The sequence below is a fragment of the Sciurus carolinensis genome, chromosome 19 (genome assembly GCF_902686445.1).
Source record: "Sciurus carolinensis chromosome 19, mSciCar1.2, whole genome shotgun sequence".
In the NCBI taxonomy this organism is placed as follows: Eukaryota; Metazoa; Chordata; class Mammalia; order Rodentia; family Sciuridae; genus Sciurus; species Sciurus carolinensis.
The window spans coordinates 6,767,118-6,784,701 of record NC_062231.1 but is presented as its reverse complement, the minus strand read 5'-3'; positions in this window follow the sequence as shown (position 1 = coordinate 6,784,701).

The window sequence follows — 17,584 nt, the reverse complement described above, 5'->3', positions numbered from 1 at the left end:
TTTCTATGATTTTTAGTTTTATCATCCACGTATGTATTCTTTCTTCCTTCCTTTCTTTCTTTCCCTTTCCCTTTCTTTCTTTCCCTTTCTTTCTTTCTTTCTTTCTTTCTTTCTTTCTTTCTTTCTTTCTTTTCCTTTCCCTTTCTTTCTTCCTTCCTTCCTTCCTTCCTTCCTTCCATCTTTCTTTCTTTCTTTCTTTCTTTCTTTCTTTCTTTCTTTCTTCTTTCTTTCTTTCTTTCTTCTTTCTCTCTCTCTCTCACTTTCTTTCTTCTTTCTTTTTTCAGTTGAGAATTCAACCCACTGGTCCTCTCCCACTGAGCTACACCCCCAGCCCTTTTGATTTTTTATTTTGAGACAGAGTCGCACTAGTTACTGAGACTGGCCTCTAACTTGCGATCCTCCTGCCTCAGCCTCCTTAATAGCTGGGATTACAGGTATGTGCCACCGCACCTGGCCCAGGTATGTACTCTCAGCAGCTTGTTTGGCTTTCTCTAGTGGCGAAGTTGATGGAAATGTTACATCTGCCCTTGTTCTTGAAGGACTTGCTTTGTTGGCTCAGCATGGTGAAGTTCCCGGCTGTCTCTGCGCACACCTGGGCCTCACCCATTTTCATTACAGCATGACTGGTTTTCATTGTACGACTAAGACACAAGGTATTGATCTGTTTTTCGTTGATGACATTTGCTTTGTGTCCACTCTTTTTCCTTTTACAAACAATGCCTCTGAAACCAATTCTCTACACACCTCAGGATGCACACACAAAGAAGAATTTTTCTGGAGTGCACACTCTCCGGGGGAATTTCTGGATCATGGGATCAGTTTTACAACAACAACAAAAACTCAAACTCTTTTCCAAAGTGTTCGTAGCTGCTGTACTCCAGCAGTGGGAAATGGAAGTCCTTTGGGGGTGACTTCTTTGCCAACTGCTATGATTTGAATAAAGGCCCGTGTATCACAGGTTTGGTTTCACCAGGCGCCTGCACCTGTCATCCCAGCTGCTCAGGAGGCTGAGGCAGGAGGATCACAAGTTGGAGGCCAGCCTCAGGGACTTAGTGAGACTCTGTTGCAAAATAAAAAATACAAAGGGCTGGAGGATGTGACTCAGTGGGTGTGTCCCTAGGCTCAATCCCCAGTACCAGGGTGGCGGGGGGAGGCGAGGGCCCTCACCTTTGGCACTTTGGGGAGGTAGTAGAAGCTTTAGGAGCTGAGTCCAAGTTGAAAGTCTGGGGGTCACATCTTAAAGGGAAACTGACCCTTCCTTTCTTTTACCTCTCTGAACTTCCAGGCTGCCAGTAGGACAGCAGCTTCCTCTGACCCGCATTCTCGCTTTTGATGTGCTTCCTACACAGAGACCCCAAAGAAATGGGGCCAACCCATCACAGACAGAAACCTCCAAGACTGTGAGTCCAAATGAACCTTTCCTCAAATTTTTTTTTGGTACCAGGGATTAAACCCAGGGGTGCTTAACCACTGAGCCACATCCCCAACCCTTTTTATATTTTATTTAGAGACAGGATCTCGCTGAGTTGCTCAGGGCCTCACTATGTTGCGGAGGCTGGCCTCCAACTTTCGATCCTCCTGCCTCAGCCTCCCAAGAGACTGGGATTATAGGTGCGGGCCACCATGCCCAGCTTCTTTCTCTTCTTTCATCCCATGCTAATAGTCACACTCTCTTGTTCTCTCTTCCTCCCTTTCTTTTCTATTTTTCTCCTCCTTCCTTATAACCTTCACCTGTGACTTCCCTTCTGCCTTCTATGTTCCCATTTTGAATATTTGAAACTCCCTTCAACCTTCCTACCCCATTTTGCCTCTTAATGAACGATATATTTTTTTACCATCTTTCGCAACTTTCTTAAACTGTCTTTTAGACAGTCTCTCGCCCCCGATTCCTGAAGCTGCAGTTATTATCACTGTAGGTGACCTAGTTGATATCTGCTCTTTGCCTTAATGCCTGCTGCAGTTCATGGTTATTTATTGTTTTTGCCATTGACAATCCCTGACCCCTCCGTTCCTGTTGATATGGTACAAATTAGTGCTGTGGATGTCAGAGCAGGAGCTACGTATTTATTTTAATGCTGTATATGGTTTGCATTAGAGGTTGACATTGTCCCTCCACCCCCTTTGACTTTCTGTGACGTGCTGGCCAGCTACGGGGTAAAAATGGCTGCCGAACTGAACTCATCCCAGAGACGGAGCCCCTTGCTTCACACACCAATGAGCCACGCTCAAACATCAGCTCTGCTCCAACGCAAAGAAGAGAAGACAGGAAAATCCCAACTCAGAACCCGACCCCAGGTCCTCCCGCACAGGCACGCAGAGCCACAGCAGAAACGGAATTAACACAACATCCCTGAGTACCACCCTTATAAGGGGGGCCCCATCTGGATCAGTCTAGGACACTTTGGCAAGAGAACGCTGTGCCCTAAAAAGTCCCATCCATAAGAGTGGAAGAGAAAATCCATTCTGAATGAGGCACAAACTCCAAGACAGAGATAGAAGAAATAAAAAAAAAAAGTGACCCCCACATCTCCAGAAGTTCCTAATTCACCAGGAACCGAGCCCCAAGACAGTGAAGTGAATGAACTATCAGAGAAAGAGTTCAAAAGAATCGTTACGCAAAGGATCGATCAATTCCAAGAGAACGCAGAAGATCAAGGAAGAACGAAGGGAGTTGGTACAGGATATGAAAGAGAAATTCAACAAGGAGACAGAAACACTGAAGAAGAACCAAACATAGATCGTGGAAACCAAAGACACAAGAAGTTGAATAAAATGTTCAGCCGAGAGTCTGCCTGATACAGCGGATGGTGCTGAAGACAGAATCTCAGAGCTGGAAGACAAAGTGACCAGCTTTGAACATCAAAGAAGAGAAAATACATCACCATGATCAGAATATACAAGAACCTCTCTGACAACATTAAGATACTGAATTTAAGAACGAGTGGAATTGAGGAGGGTCGTGAGATTCAGGGTAAAGGATTGGATGATTTCTTCAGGGAAATCATAGCAGAAACTTTTTCTGAACCTTGAGAATGAGATGGACATCACATTGAGGAGACCTTCAGAACCCCAAATGGACAAGATCAAAAAAGGACCCCTCTACGCACGCTCTAAATACAAGGCCTAACATACGTAAGAAGGAGAGCATTTTAAAAGTCTCAAGAGACAAATATCAGGTCACATTTAGAAGCGAGCCAATCAGAATTACTTCTGATTTTTCAGCACAAACTCAAAAGCCAGGAGGACTTGGACCAATGTGTTCCAAGACCCAAGAGAAAATAGCTGTCAACTCTTAAGATTTCTGTATTGACTGAGCTGTTCTTCAAAATTGGAGGGGAAATAAAGGCTTTCTAAGATAAGCAGGAATTTGAAAAATCCCCCATTACTAAGCTGGCACTTATAACTTACTTAAAGAAAGACTCGGGGAAGAAATTTTAAAGACAAGATCACCAATGAACAAATCTCATTTGAAGAGTAGCTAAGCCAGTGAAAAACAGGATCAAGTTAAGCATTAGAAATAAATTTAAAATGTCAGGAATTAATAAACGTCTCACTATAATGACCTTGAATGTAAATTATCCTAACTCTCCAATTAACTGAACTAAAAATAAGACCCAACTCTATGTTGTGGGCAAGAAACTCAGCTTACAGGCAAAAAGAGTCACAGGCTAAAATGAAAATTGATATACCACGTGCAAGGAGCCCCCCAGATAAGCTGGAATATCTAATCTCATATCTCACAAAGCAGACGAAGATTAACAAAGTTAATCAGAAGAGACAAAGAAAGTCACTCTGTAATGGTAGAGGGGACAATCCAATGAAAAAATGCAACAATGTCTATGCCACAATTTTGGATGCAACCAATGACATAAAACAGACATCCCTCAAAACCTCAGACAGACCCCCGTACGATAATACCACCTGAGTTCAACACAAATCTCTCATGAATCATCCAGACATAAACTCAATAAAGATTCTCTGAAAATGAAAAATACAAATCAATTGGATTTAACAGACATTTTATAGAATATTTCATCTGAAAACAGCTACACATACTTTCTTCTCAGTGGCTCATGGACATTTCTCCAAAATAGACCATATTTCAGGTCACAAAGCAACTCGTAGCCAATACAAAAAACAATGATATAATTCCTCGTATCTTATCAGATCATAATGGAATGAAGTTAGAAATCAACACCAAAAACCACATGGAGATTGAATAATATACTTTTGAATGGTGAATGGGTGATTGAAGGTATCCGGAGAGAAATAAAAAAAAATTCTTGGAATCAGATTAGAATAGCGATACAACTTATCAGAACCTCTGGGACACTATGAAGGCAGTTCTAAGAGGAAAGTTTATAGCGCTGAGTAGTTATGTAAGAAAATCAGAAAGATCCCAAATAAACAACTCAAGGCCCTTGAAAAAAGAAGAACAAACCAACTCCAAACCCAGTAGAGGGAAGGAAATGGTCATGCTTAGAACTGAAATCAGTGAAATTGAGAATTAAAAAAAATTCAATACATAGGATCAAAAAACCAGAGTTGGTTCTTCAAAAAGATAAACAAGATTGATAAGCCCTTAGCTAAATTAACCAAAAGAGAGAGAGAGAGAGAAGACCCAAACTAATAACACTTGAGATGAAAAAGGAGACATTACCACAGACATTACAGAAGTACAGAGGATCCTTAGGGACTTTTTAAAAACATACACTGATAAATTTTGAAAACCTAGAAGAAATGAATGGATTTATAGACACACATGACCTGCCAAAATTGAACCAAGAAGAGAGAAAACCTAAACAGATTGGTCACAACAATGAGATAGAAACAGTGATAAAATGTCACTCAACAAAGAAAAGCCTAAGATGAGGTAGCTTCTCAGATGAGTTCTACCAAACCTTTAAAGAAGAACTGATTCTGATGCTCCTCAAGCTATTCTATGAAATACAAAGGGATGAAACACTTCCAACTTCATTGTATGAAGCCAATATCACACTCAGACCAAAACCAGATTAGGACAATATCAAGGGAAGAAGACTACAGACCAATATCCCTGATGAACGTAGCGGCAATAATACTTAATATTAGCAAATCATATTTAACAACCTATTAAGAAGATTGTACATCCTGGCCAAGTTGGTTTTATTCCAGGGATGCAAGGATGGTTTAATACACCCTAATCAATTATCATAATTCATCACACAAATAGAATTAAGGACAAAAGTCACTTAGGCATCTCAAAAGATGAAGAGAAGGCCTTTGACCAAATCCAGCATCCATTTATGATTTTTAAAAAAACACTGAAGAAACTAGAGATAGAAGAAACCTATCTTGACATCATAAAGGTTTATATGAAAAACCCAAAGCCAATTTCATAGTAAAAGGGGGGAAAATGAAAACATTCCCTTTAAAATCTGGAACAAGACAAGGATGTCCACTCTCACCACTCCTATTTAATGTAGTGCTAGAAATTTTAGCCAGAGCCATTAGGAAAGAGAAGGAAATAAAAATAGTAAAGGAAGAAGTCAAATTATCAACATTTGCAGATGATATGATCTTATACTTAGATCCAAAAATCTCCACCAAAAGACTGTTATAATTAATTAAACAAACTCAGAAAAGTAGCAGAGTACTACATCAGCATACAAAAGTCAATAGCTTGCCTTTTCATCAACCATGAGCTGGGTGTGTTGGTACACACCTGTAAGGAGGCTGAGGCAGGAGGATCACGAGTTTGAGACCAGCCTCAACAACTTAGTGAGGCTCTAAGCAACTTAGCAAAACTGCCTTTAAATAAAATTTTGAAAAAGGGCTCAGTGGTTGAGAATCCCTGGGTTCAATCTCCAGTACAAAAAATAATCTGCTGAGAAAGGAAGAAGGAAATCAATCCCATTCAAAAGAGCTTCAAAAAATACCTAGGAATAAATCTAACCAAGGATGCAAAAGATCTCTCCCATGAAAACTATAGAACATTGCAGAAAGGAATTGAAGAAGACAGAAAGGTCTCCCATGTTCATGGATAGGCAGAATGAATATTGTCGAAATGGCCATATTACCAAAAGCAATATGTGGATTCAATTCAATCTACATCAAAGCACTAATGACATTCTTCACAAGATTAGAAAAAAGCAGAGACACACCCACACAGATGCAGTCACCTGATCCTTGACCCAAAACACACACTCAAGAAAAGACAGCCTTTTTAACCAATGGTGCTGGGAAAACTGGTTATCCATATGTTGGAGAAATTGTCACCCAGTGCAAAACTCACCTTGGAATGGATCAAAGACCAAGGAATTAGGTAGAAACTATGCAATTCCTGGAAGAAACTTGGGGACAACATCCCAGCATGTAGATACAAGCAAATACATTCTCAACGGGACCCCTAGATCTCAGGAAATAATGCCAAGAGTTAATAAATGGGATGGCATCCAATTAAAAAGCTTCTGCCCAGCAAAGGAAACAATTAGGAATAAGAAGAGAGGATCTACAGAATGGGAGAAAATCTCTGCTCGCTGACAGAGGAATAATATCCAGAATATATAAAGAACTCACATAACTTAACACCAGCACACACACACACATACACACACACACAAATGCCCCAACTAGTAAATGGGCAAATCAATTAAACAGACATTTCTCAAAAAGAAGAAATACAAATGGCCAACAAATATATGAAAAATGCTCAATATCATTAGGAGTGAAGGAAATGCAAATCAAAACTACCCTGAGATTTCATCTCACCCCAATTAGAATGGCGATTATCAAGAATACAAGCAACAATAGGTGTTGGCGAGGATGTGGGGAAAAAGGTACACTCATACATTGCTGGTGGGGCTGCAAATTAGTGCAGCCACTCTGGAAAGCAGTGTGGAGATTCCTCAGAAAACTTGAAATGGTGTTTGACCCAGCTATCCCACTCCTTGGCCTATACCCAAAGGACTTAAAATCAGCATAGAACAGTGATGCAGCCACATCAATGTTCATAGCAGCTCAATTCACAATAACCAGATTGTGGAACCAACCTAGATGTCCTTCAATTGATGAATGGATAAAGAAACTGTGGTATATATATGCAATGGAATATTACTCAGTCATAAAGAAGAATGAAATGATAGCATTTGCAGGTAAATGGATGGTGGACTGAGACAGACTTCATTACCCTATGTACATGTATGATTTCACAAAGGTGTGAAGCTACATCATGTACAAGCACAGAAATGAAAAACTGTACCCCATTTTTTTTTCGGTACTGGGGATCGAACTCAGGGCCTTGTGCTTGCAAGGCAAGCACTCTACCAGCTGAGCTATCTCCCCAGCCCAACTGTACCCCATTATGTACAACGAATCAAAATGCAGTCAGAAAAATAAAAGTAAATAAAAAAATTTTAAAAAGAATACAAATAATAATAAATGCTAGACAGGATGTGCGGGAAAAGGAACACTTTCAAACTGCTGGTGGGATTGTAAATTAGTACAACCAGTATGGAAATCAGTATGGAGATTCCTCAAAAGACTAGGTGTGAGCTGCTCATGGTGGCACAAGCCTGTAATCCCGTGGCTCAGGAGGCCGAGGCAGGAGGATTGCAAGTTGGAGGCCAGCCTCAGCCAAACAAGGCGCTAAGCAACTCAGCGAGACACTGTCTCTAATAAAATACAAAACAGGGCTGGGGATGTGGCTCAGGGGTTGAGTGCCCCTGGGTTCAATCCCCTGAACCCCGAAAAATAAAAATAAGCCAGACTCAGAAGGTCAAGGGTTATATGTTTTTCTCATGTGAAGGAAAGAGGTAAAGAAAGTTTGGGGGGAATCTCAAAAATCAAAGGGAGATCAGTAGAACAGAGGAAAGGGACCAGGGGGAGGGAGGAAGGGAGGGTAGGTACTGGGGAGGGAGAGATATTGGCCAAATTCTTTTGGTATATCGTTGTGCGTGTACAAACACGTAGCAGATCCCTCCGTCATATAGAACTCTAATGCACCAGTAAAAAATGTGAAAAAATCCTCAGCAATATCACATAAAAACAAACAACAAATTTCCCTTGGGGGAGAGGGTGACAAGAGACATCAGTGAGACCATGTCATCTCTCTGCTCTGAATCCTCCAAGGGCTCCTTCCCAAGACCCATGAGGTCCAGTGGCGGCTCTCTGACTTCCCATTCCTGCTCCTCAACCATCCCAGGTTTGCTGCCTCAGGGCCTTTGCACGGCCATTGCCTCTTTCTTCCCTTATAACACCTCCCAGACTCTTGTCATCTGCCCCCACAGACCTGTTCTGTGTTGCAGCCCGTGTCCCTAGGCTGGGCACCATTATATTAGTGTCATTTCTCTCCCTTCTGCCATTCGCTGTCACCCACTGCATGACTTGATTTTTTTTTTTTTTTCTGTCTTCTCCTGAAGCTGTTGCCTGTTGGTTGTGCAGCGTGGTCCTGATGCCCCGGGGGGTGTGGGGCACATTGAGGGACTCTGAGTGAACAACTGGGAAGGTCAGACCCTAGTGCTTTTGGAAATGTAGGTTCCGTGGTCCCCCCATCAGCCTCTGGGGCAGTGGGGCTCGGGACCGTCTTGCTAAACCCTCTTCTGCCAGGCGGACCCCAAACGGGGTTTGAGAGACGTAGGGTCCTGCCTGGTGGCCGCACCTCTGCAGGCAGGGACCTCAGACAACATCTGACTCCTGCTCAGTGGTGGCCAACTGCCCAGCGTTGTCTGGGACGCATTTGCTTTTGCAGGAAGTGGCCAGGGCATGGAAACAGCTCCGGCAGGATCGGGACCAGAGAAGACGCATTTCCAGGGAACCCAAGAGGTCTTAACCCTGAGGAAGGAGGACGGCCCGAGGCCGGGAGGGAAGCAGGAGGCCCCTGCGGGGCGACCTTCACGCCTGGGAAGGAGTGGGCCTTGCTGGGGACGCTTGCGGTTACCCCCAGCGGAGCGCGGGCTATGGTGGCCCAGGATCTCCAGAGGCCCCCAGGAGGAACGTCAGCGGGCAGAGGCTGGAGTCGAGGGGGTTAGAAGGCATTTCTTCCACCTGCCTTTGGGACCCTCCGAACATCCTTGCAAATTTTATCTGATTTTAAAAGTGTGCCCGGCGCAGGGGCGCACGCCTGTCATCCCAGCGACTCTGGAGGCTGAGGCAGGAGGATCGCGAGGTGGAGGCCAGCCTCAACAACTCAGGCCCTGAGCAACTCAGCGAGACCCTGTCTCTAAATAAAATATTAAAAGGGCTGGGGCTGCGGCTCAGTGGGTAAGCACCCGCCCTCCGAGTTTGGCAGCGCTACCCCCGGGTCTCAGGGTACAGGAGGCGCCACTAGCATCTGCCGGAGATGCCCAGCAGGAGGGCTGGCGCGCGAGCATGCGCAGTCTGCACAGCGGGGACCCGGGAGGCAGGCGGGCGGGGGGTGCCCACCCATGGGGACAGCCCTGCCTCGGAGATGGGCCTGCACACCCTAGGAGAGCAGGAGGTAGCGCGGGTGGGTGTTGTCCCACAGCGTGGTTTTAAACACCGACCACTCCTCTGCCCAAGCTTCTCCGTGCAATGGGTCCCACCGTGACCTTGGCCAGGGGTTGGCAGGGGGAGGTGTTCTGGGTTGGGTTTTTTTTTTTTTTTCTTTGTCCCAGGGATTGAACCCAGAGGCGCTTAACCCCTGAGCCACCTCCCCAGCCTTTTTTAGATTTTACTTGGAGACAGGGTCTTGCTGAGTAGCTCAGGGCCTAAGTTGTTGAGGCTGGCCTCCAACTTGCGATCCTCCTGCTTCACCTCCCGAGCGGCTGGGATGACAGGCGTGTGCCACCACCCGAGCTGCCTGACTTCTTCACTGTCATCCTTCTGTCCCCTTCCCGAGAGGCAGGTTTTTAGGTGCTGGAGCAAGACCGCTGGTCTGGTGAGCCGCCCTCTCCCACAGCTCTGGAGTCTGCCCGTGGGGTTAGCTCATACTCCTGTCCCCTTGGTACCACCTCTTCCTACACCTCATCCTCATGACCCAGAGGCCGCAGCAGTGGGGACGTCCTCCCAGGAGGTTCGGTGACTTTCTCAGTCCCTGTCAATCACGGCTGCTCTGTGGAGATCCCCTCCCGGCCCCTCACCCTCGGACTTTGTCCCGCAGAGGAGTCCCCGCGGACAGTGCCGGTATGCAGAGGCAGAGCTGAGGGCCGGACCTCTGACCTCGGGTCCATCTAGGCGACCCTTGAACGGGTCACTCCCGGTTCCTGGACTCCACACCTTTATCAGTCAAATGAGGACAGAGGATATTTCACGGGGCTGAGGGAGGCGAGTGGCCAGAGGAAGGGGGAGATTTTTTCACAGGTCCCAGGGAACAGGGGTGAGACGGCGAGGGGATTGGCTCTCTGAGTTACAGAGAGAGACCAGAAGCCAGGACCCTGGCCCAGGAACCGAGTGACTTCCCACACCTTTGGTCTGTAACCTCAGAAACTGGTTCCGTCACAAACCTGGGAGGAGAGTTTCCTGTAGACGCTGTTTGTCCGCCACCTGCGACGAATTCTGATCTCTTCTTTTCTCTGTTAGTCAGCTTTCCGACACTGTGACAAAATACCCGAGGGAAACACGCTTAAGGAGTAAAGGTTTATTTTGGCGCATGATTTCGCAGGTTCCGGTGCAGGCTCACTTGGCTGGGTTGTTCCTGTCGTTTTGGGGTCTGGACACCGAGACAGGACAGCATGGCGGGGAGTATGTGGTGGAGTCGGTCATGGCGGAGAAGCAGAAAGAATGACAGAGAGTGAGCCAGGAACCAGGGAGAGAATAGCCTTTGCAAGGCACAACCCCAGTGACCTGCTTCCTCCAACTAGGTCCCAATTCCTAGTTTCCACCACTTTCAAATAACACCACCAGCCGGGGAGCAAGCTCTGAACACTCCAGGCAGCTGCCTAGCCCTGGCTTGGTTGATCGGTGGGTAGAGGCTGTGGTAGGGTGAGGCTCTGCCTGGGCCCCTTCCTTCCCTGAGCAGGTTTGGTGAGAAGTGATGTGTGTTGGACCCCACATGCCACCCAAGCTGAGCTGTTCCCATTTTTTCCCCCTTTATCCTCAGAAGATTACAGTATAACCTCCCTTAACCCAAAACTCATGCTCCTGGTAATACATCCAGGATGCCCTGTCCTGCTTGGCTATGTCTCGAGGTTGAACTGCAGGGTCATACCCCTCAGGCCCTCACCCTCCAGTGACATGTGGCTTTGGTTGGGTTCATAGGAGACAGTAGGTGACTGGAGTTGGAGGTGGAGGTGGCAGAGAAAGGGTAGGTCACTTGTGATTTTCATCTTTCCATCTGTATAGCAAATACCTAAAATGTGGGTCTGTGGGTGCAGCTCTGTGGTAGAGTGCTTGCTAGCCTGTGCAGGGCCCTGGGTTCGCGCCTCAGCACTGTAACAAAACATCTGAGATAATTGAATTATAAAGAAGAAAGGTTTATGTGGGCTCAGAGTTTTAGAGCAGTAGTGGGTGATCAGTTGACCACACTTGGGCCTGTGGCAAGGCAGCCCATAGTAGCAGGAGCAGAGAGAAGAAGCAAGAGAGGGGAAGGGGCTGGGGTCACACAGTCCCTTCAGGATGTGCCCCCGAGACCTAAGGACCCCCCCACACACCAGGCCCCATGTCTTTTCCTTTTTTGTGTTTTTGGAACCAAGGACTGAACCCAGGGTGCTTAACCCCTGAGCCCCATCCCCAGCCCTTTTTATGTTTTATTTAGAAACAGGGTCTCGCTGAGTTGCTCAGGTCCTTGCTAAGTGACTGAGGCTGGCCTCCAACCTGCAATCCTCCTGCCTCAGCCTCCCGAGCCGCTGGGATGACAGGCGTGCAGCACCGTGACCGGTTCAGCCTTTACATTAAAGAAACTGCAGTAAAATGCACATAGCATAAAATTACCCACTCAGTCATTTTTTAAGTGTGCAGCTCAGTGGCGCCAAGTGTATGCACAGGACTGTGCCACCATCACCCCCTCTGATGTCCACAACTTCTTCATGTTATGACACTGAAACTCTGTCCTCATTAAACAGGAAGTCACCCCAGCTCCCGGCGCCCCCCACCCCCCGCACTACTTCCTGTCTGTGAATCTGACTCCTCTAGGCACCTCATATAAATGGAACCAGACAGTCAGTATTTTTCCTTTTTGTGACTGACTAATGTTTCTCAGCAGGAATTCCTCCAGGTTCATCTATGTATCATGTATCAGAATTTTCTTCCTTTTGAAGGGTGAATAATATTCCACTGTGTGGATAAACCTCATTTTGTCTGTTCATCCATCCGTGGATACCTGGTTCACTGCCACCTTTGGCTGTTGTGAAAAATGCTGCTATATTTCCCAGGTGTGCCTGATGGCCTTTTGTGCATGTGACAGCAAACTTTTTATTTTATTTATATCTTTATATTTATTTTTGGTGGTTCAAGGAATTGAACCCAGGGGTGCTTAACCACTGAGCCACCTCCCCAGCCCTTTTCTATTTTATTTAGAGACAGGGTCTCACTGAGTTGTTTAGGGCCTTGCTAAGTTGTGGAGGCTGGCCTCCAACTTGTGATCCTCCTGCCTCAGCCTCCCAAGCCGCTGGGCGACACCACCATGTCCGGCCTATCAAGTAGTCTGTGACAAACCTGATTTGAATCGACAAGTGGTAAGCAGCTCTGAGGAGGCAGCCTCGTCAATTGGTTTTCTTTTCAGTTGGACACTTGATCAGATTCTCCTTTTTCTGCATCTGTCGCGTTGGTCAGAGGGAGCTTGGGCCTTGGGCCCACCTGCCCGTCTCTGGTTTCTAAATGCAGATGCACTGGCTCGAGGGCTCTGCCTTCGGAGCAGGAATCGAATCAGCTGGACTTGCCTCCAACAGTCGTAAACTTTCAGATCCTGGGCACTCGGGTGACAAAGGGGCCCCTGGTTTTCGTAGTGTTCTCTGGTCAGAGCGAGGTTGGAAATTTCCCTTGCAGGGACGGGTCACTTGCGTGTGTTATCTTTACTCCACCAGGGGCCGGTCTCTGCCTTCCTGGGTCTTGAAGTGACCAGGAATTCCTCCCTCAATCTGGCTGTGGCCAGCGTTGGGCTGGGTGGGTGGTGTCATTTCAGTGACCTCTGAGTCCCCCTCCTTATAAACGAAGCCCCCCCTCAACAGCAGCCACACCCAGTCCCCCCCCCCGGGTTCCTCAGAAGCTGCTTAGAGTCCAGTGACAGCAGGTGACCCCCAGTCCGCTGGCCTTACAGGACGGTCACCCAGGGGGAAAGGGGTTGGGAACTTCAGCCCTGAAGTTGTCCCCAAAAAACATGTGTTCAACTTGGAGAGGACTTTAACCAGGCACGAGTGACTCATTAACTCCCTGTCACCCCTCGCAGCCGCGGCCAGCCAGATTCAGCTGGGCAGGGCAGGCTGGGACCGGGGACGTGATTTAGATCCGTCCCTGCTTCTTCCAGACATGAATTCAGTTCCTTTCAAGCGGACATGGAAAACTTGACTGGAATTTTTCTCCTATGATTTCCATCTGCTGTTGTTATTTTGGTTCTGAGGCGTGACCATTGTGCTATTTGATATTTTGGTGGAGTTTGCACGAATACCGTCAAGAAGTACAGCAGCTGTGGAGGCTGAGGCAGGAGGATCGCCAGTTGGAGGCCAGCCTCAGCCAAAGCAAGGCGCTAAGCAACTCAGTGAGACCCTGTCTCTAAATAAAATACCAAATAGGGCTGTGGATGTGGCTCAGTGGTCGAGTGCCCCTCGGTTCAATCCCTGGTACCAAAAAAGTAAAGTAAAATAAAATAAAATAAAAATAAATAAATTACATTGCTAAGAATTTTTTCCTGGTCTCTGGAGTCTTTCATAGTAGTCGACTCTAGCTTTATGGATTCGTTACGCCCATGGCAATAACAATAGTTCCTACCCCTCAGGAAGTCAAGGGCTTAAGTGAGGTGGATTCTGTGAAGTGCTTGTAAGGGTATACAGTAAGCACTTATAAGGCCTGATATACCATGTGCTCTCAATAGAGGTACCTATTATACAGGCCGGGAGTCCATAACACCATTTCCAAGACAAATTGCAAGTTCCATGGCTGTGTCAATGGCCTGGGGTACATTGCTTGCCTCCAACCCAGGGAGCCTGGACAGCCCCATTTCCTCTGTTCTCCAAGAGTTTTGGAACTTTTCCACCATCACTAAAAGTTCTACCCAGACTTTCTTTCAAAAAGGCTGGGCGCTGCAGCAGTTACCGAGATGGTTAAGGAACATCCCGCTGGGTGCAGTGACGCACGCCTGTAAGTCCCAGCAACTCGGGAGGCTGAGGGAGGAGGATCTCAAAGTGGAGGCCAGCCTCAGCAACTTAGCGAGGACTTAAGCAACTCAGCAAGACCCTGTCTCTAAATAAAATAGAAAAAAGGCTGGGGATGGGTTCAGAGGGTAAGCATCTCTGGGGGAAGGAAGGAAGGAGGAAGGAAGGAAGGAAGGAAGGAAGGAAGGAAGGGAGGGAGGGAGGGGGGAGGGAGGGAGGAGGAAGGAAGGAGGAAGGAAGGAAGGAAGGAAGGAGGAAGAAGAAAATAAAAAGGAACAGACCCTGGCCCCAAGAACAGAGAGAGGCGCCTGTGCTTCCGCAGGTTTGCAGTCTGATAAACCCAAGTGAAAAAGCATTGCAAATTGAACCTGCACTTCATGCAATCTCGCCCACGGAGCATCCAGCTGAGCAACACGGTCCACGTCTCCTCATCTGTTGTCACCACCCAGATCGCGGATGGGAGCTGCCGTTAGCCTGCCACTGCCGGCATCACAGAGACTAGCGTGTCTTGCTAGCCTGGGAAGAGACCCAATCCAAATCTGAGGTAGCTTCTGTTGAATGGGCAGAGTGGGAAGAATCCTTGGTCGAATCCTCCAAGTCAGAGAGGCTTGGCGGTAATCAGCACCTTCGGGGGACAAGAGCATATTGTGAGACCAAGATGGTCAGTATCCCTGCTCTTACAGAGATGCATACCCTGGGCCTCCAGGACTGTTGGGGTTTTGGGGTTTTTTTTAGTCCCAGGGATTGAACCGTGGGGTGCTAACCACTGAACCACATCCCCAGCTCCTTTTTCTATTTCATTTAGAGATAGGGTCTCGCTGAGTTGCTTAGGGCCTCCCTGAGTTGCTAAGGCTGGCCTCCACCTTGCCATCCTCCTGCCTCAGCCTCCCGAGTCGTTAGGATGACAGGCGTGCACCATCGCTTTGAGCCACAAGCTAGATTTTTCCCTTTTCTCTCCCTGGAGAGCCAAACCTGGGCGATTCTGCTCCGTGAAGCTGTCTGGGGTCTGTGTTCCTTTCTTTCTCTGCCTCCCCACTCCCCACGATGTTGCCCTTGTCTGTCTGGCCCTCGGGTTCTTTGCTTTATGGCCAGCATAGAGAAGAAGTAAGGGGACCCCCCCTTTTCCCCCACAGGCGAGCCCAAAATATACCCTGGTCAATTCTGCAAGAGAGTTGGGCAATGAGTCTTGTGTTCTGTGCTCTGCTGAGCATTGGGAATTCTGAGAAGTGGGGCATGGATCTGAGGGATGGCAATCCTTGGTATGGGGACATTAAACATGCAAATCAACGATTAATTATAAGTGTTAGAAATGCTTCAAAAGAGACATACTGGCTCTAAAGGAGGTTAGGGAGTGAAATTTGAGATCTGAGTTAAAGAGTGAACATGTGTTGACGGAAAGGAGAAGGTAAGTGTGATTGAGAGAGGAAGCAGCCAGTGCAAAGGCCCTGTGGTCAGAGGAAGCAGCCAGTGCAAAGGCCCTGTGGTCAGAGGAAACAGCCAGTGCAAAGGCCCTGTGGTCAGGGAAAGCAGAGTACATTCAGGACACTTAAGAACTTCTGGTCTAGGAGAGGCTTCACGGACAAGTTCTATGGATGGGGTGGATGGAAATCTCTGCAGGAAGGAGTCGGGCCTGGGAGTGAGATGTTTCTACTTGGCTCTGGGCACTTCCTAAGGTTTTGCGTGTATTCACACTTAATCCTGAAGCCATCTAGGAAGTAGGTGGCTGTGTCTGTTCTCATCTTCAGAGAAGCAGGTGCCGAGCAGAAAATAAGACTTGCCAGAGATTAAGACTTGGGAGGACGCAGCCGAGGGCAGGAGAGACGGGTCTAGAGGGCCTCAGATGCAGAGGTAGGGCTGAGAGAAGAGTCTCAGACGGCCGAGAGCTCAGAACGCCAGGCAGGAGCAGGCGTGGGGCAGGAACCGGCCCCCCGGGCCCACCGGGCTGGGTCCTGAGACCTGGCTGCTGCAGGCGGATCACAGTGACACGCCCAACAGCCGCCCTTTGCGGGGGTCTGAGCAGGACACTCCTAAGGCCAAAGACACGGTAGGGTCATTATTCCCATTTGATTGACAGGGGAACCAGGAAATGGGAAGGGCATTCGGCTTGCCTGGGGACAATGGCCAAACAGTGCTAGGACCAGGGTTTGAAGTCAGCAAGGTCACCAGCTGGTTGGGGGCTGTCCAGGACACACTGGCCTGGTGGGAGTCAGTGGCCCCAGAGCTTCAGATGCCAGGGTAACGCAGGAAGAGGGTCTTGTCCTGTGGCTGTGGGGACCGGCAGGGGCTCTCCATCCCTCTGGGGGAGGCTCAAAAAAGTGGCTTCATCTGGCAGAGGGCGGCGCTGTGTGGCCCTTGATTGGCAGGTGACACTCCAGGAAACTGGGCCCGGGTCACTGGATGTGACTCTGGGTGAGGCAGCTCTGGGATCACCATTAACCTGAGGTACCTGAGGATCATGGGCTCAATTGTGACGCCCCCAAATTCATATGTTGAAGTCCTATACACTCGAGTGCCCCAAAAGGCGGCCGTATTTGGAACGGGCCTGGAAAGATGTGATAGATTTAAAATGAGGTCGCTGAGGTGGGTTCTAGTCCAATACAACTGGCGTCCTTCTAAGAGGTGGTCAGGACACAGACGGGCACAGAGGGAGACCACATGAGGACAGCGGCATACATCTGCAGCCAGAGAAAGAGGCCTAAGGTGACAGATAACCCTAAACACCTTCACACGGGACTTCCCGCTTCCAGGGCGGTGAGAAACGCGTTCTGTGTCTGGTCTTTGTTACGCAGCTGTAGCAGACGCATACACCTCCACAGAAGAGCGGGCGGCTGGATGGGGTCCATTTTGCACACTTTGGTAATACCTGGAAGGGGAGACGTGTCGGAAGATCCAGGGCACACGGGACAGGTACTCAGACCTGTGATTCGGGGCTCCCTACACCTCCCATGGGACAGGCCAGCCTGGCTGTGCGGAGCAGGTGCGGGCAGGCCACACCACAACAGCATTATCTGGACTCTGTGTGGCCCTCTCTGAGATGCATGTCATCTTCTAAATAAATAAATGGGAACGTAATACTCAGCTCTCGGGGACACTGTCCAGATGTCCCGCCATCTCGGGAGAGCTGTGTCCCTCGAGGAGGCTTTGATGGACAGCTCAGGAAGGATGCCAACACCTCCTTCACTCATTCCTGTATTTACTCATTCAACACAGATTCATGAGGCCCGGCTTTAATTCTGGATTCTGGGTTCTGAAGGATGAGAGGATGTGATCTAGCCTAGGGTTGCGGATAAGAGTGGTGTGGAGATTTTTTTGTTTCCAAAAAGTGAACTTTGACCTTCTAT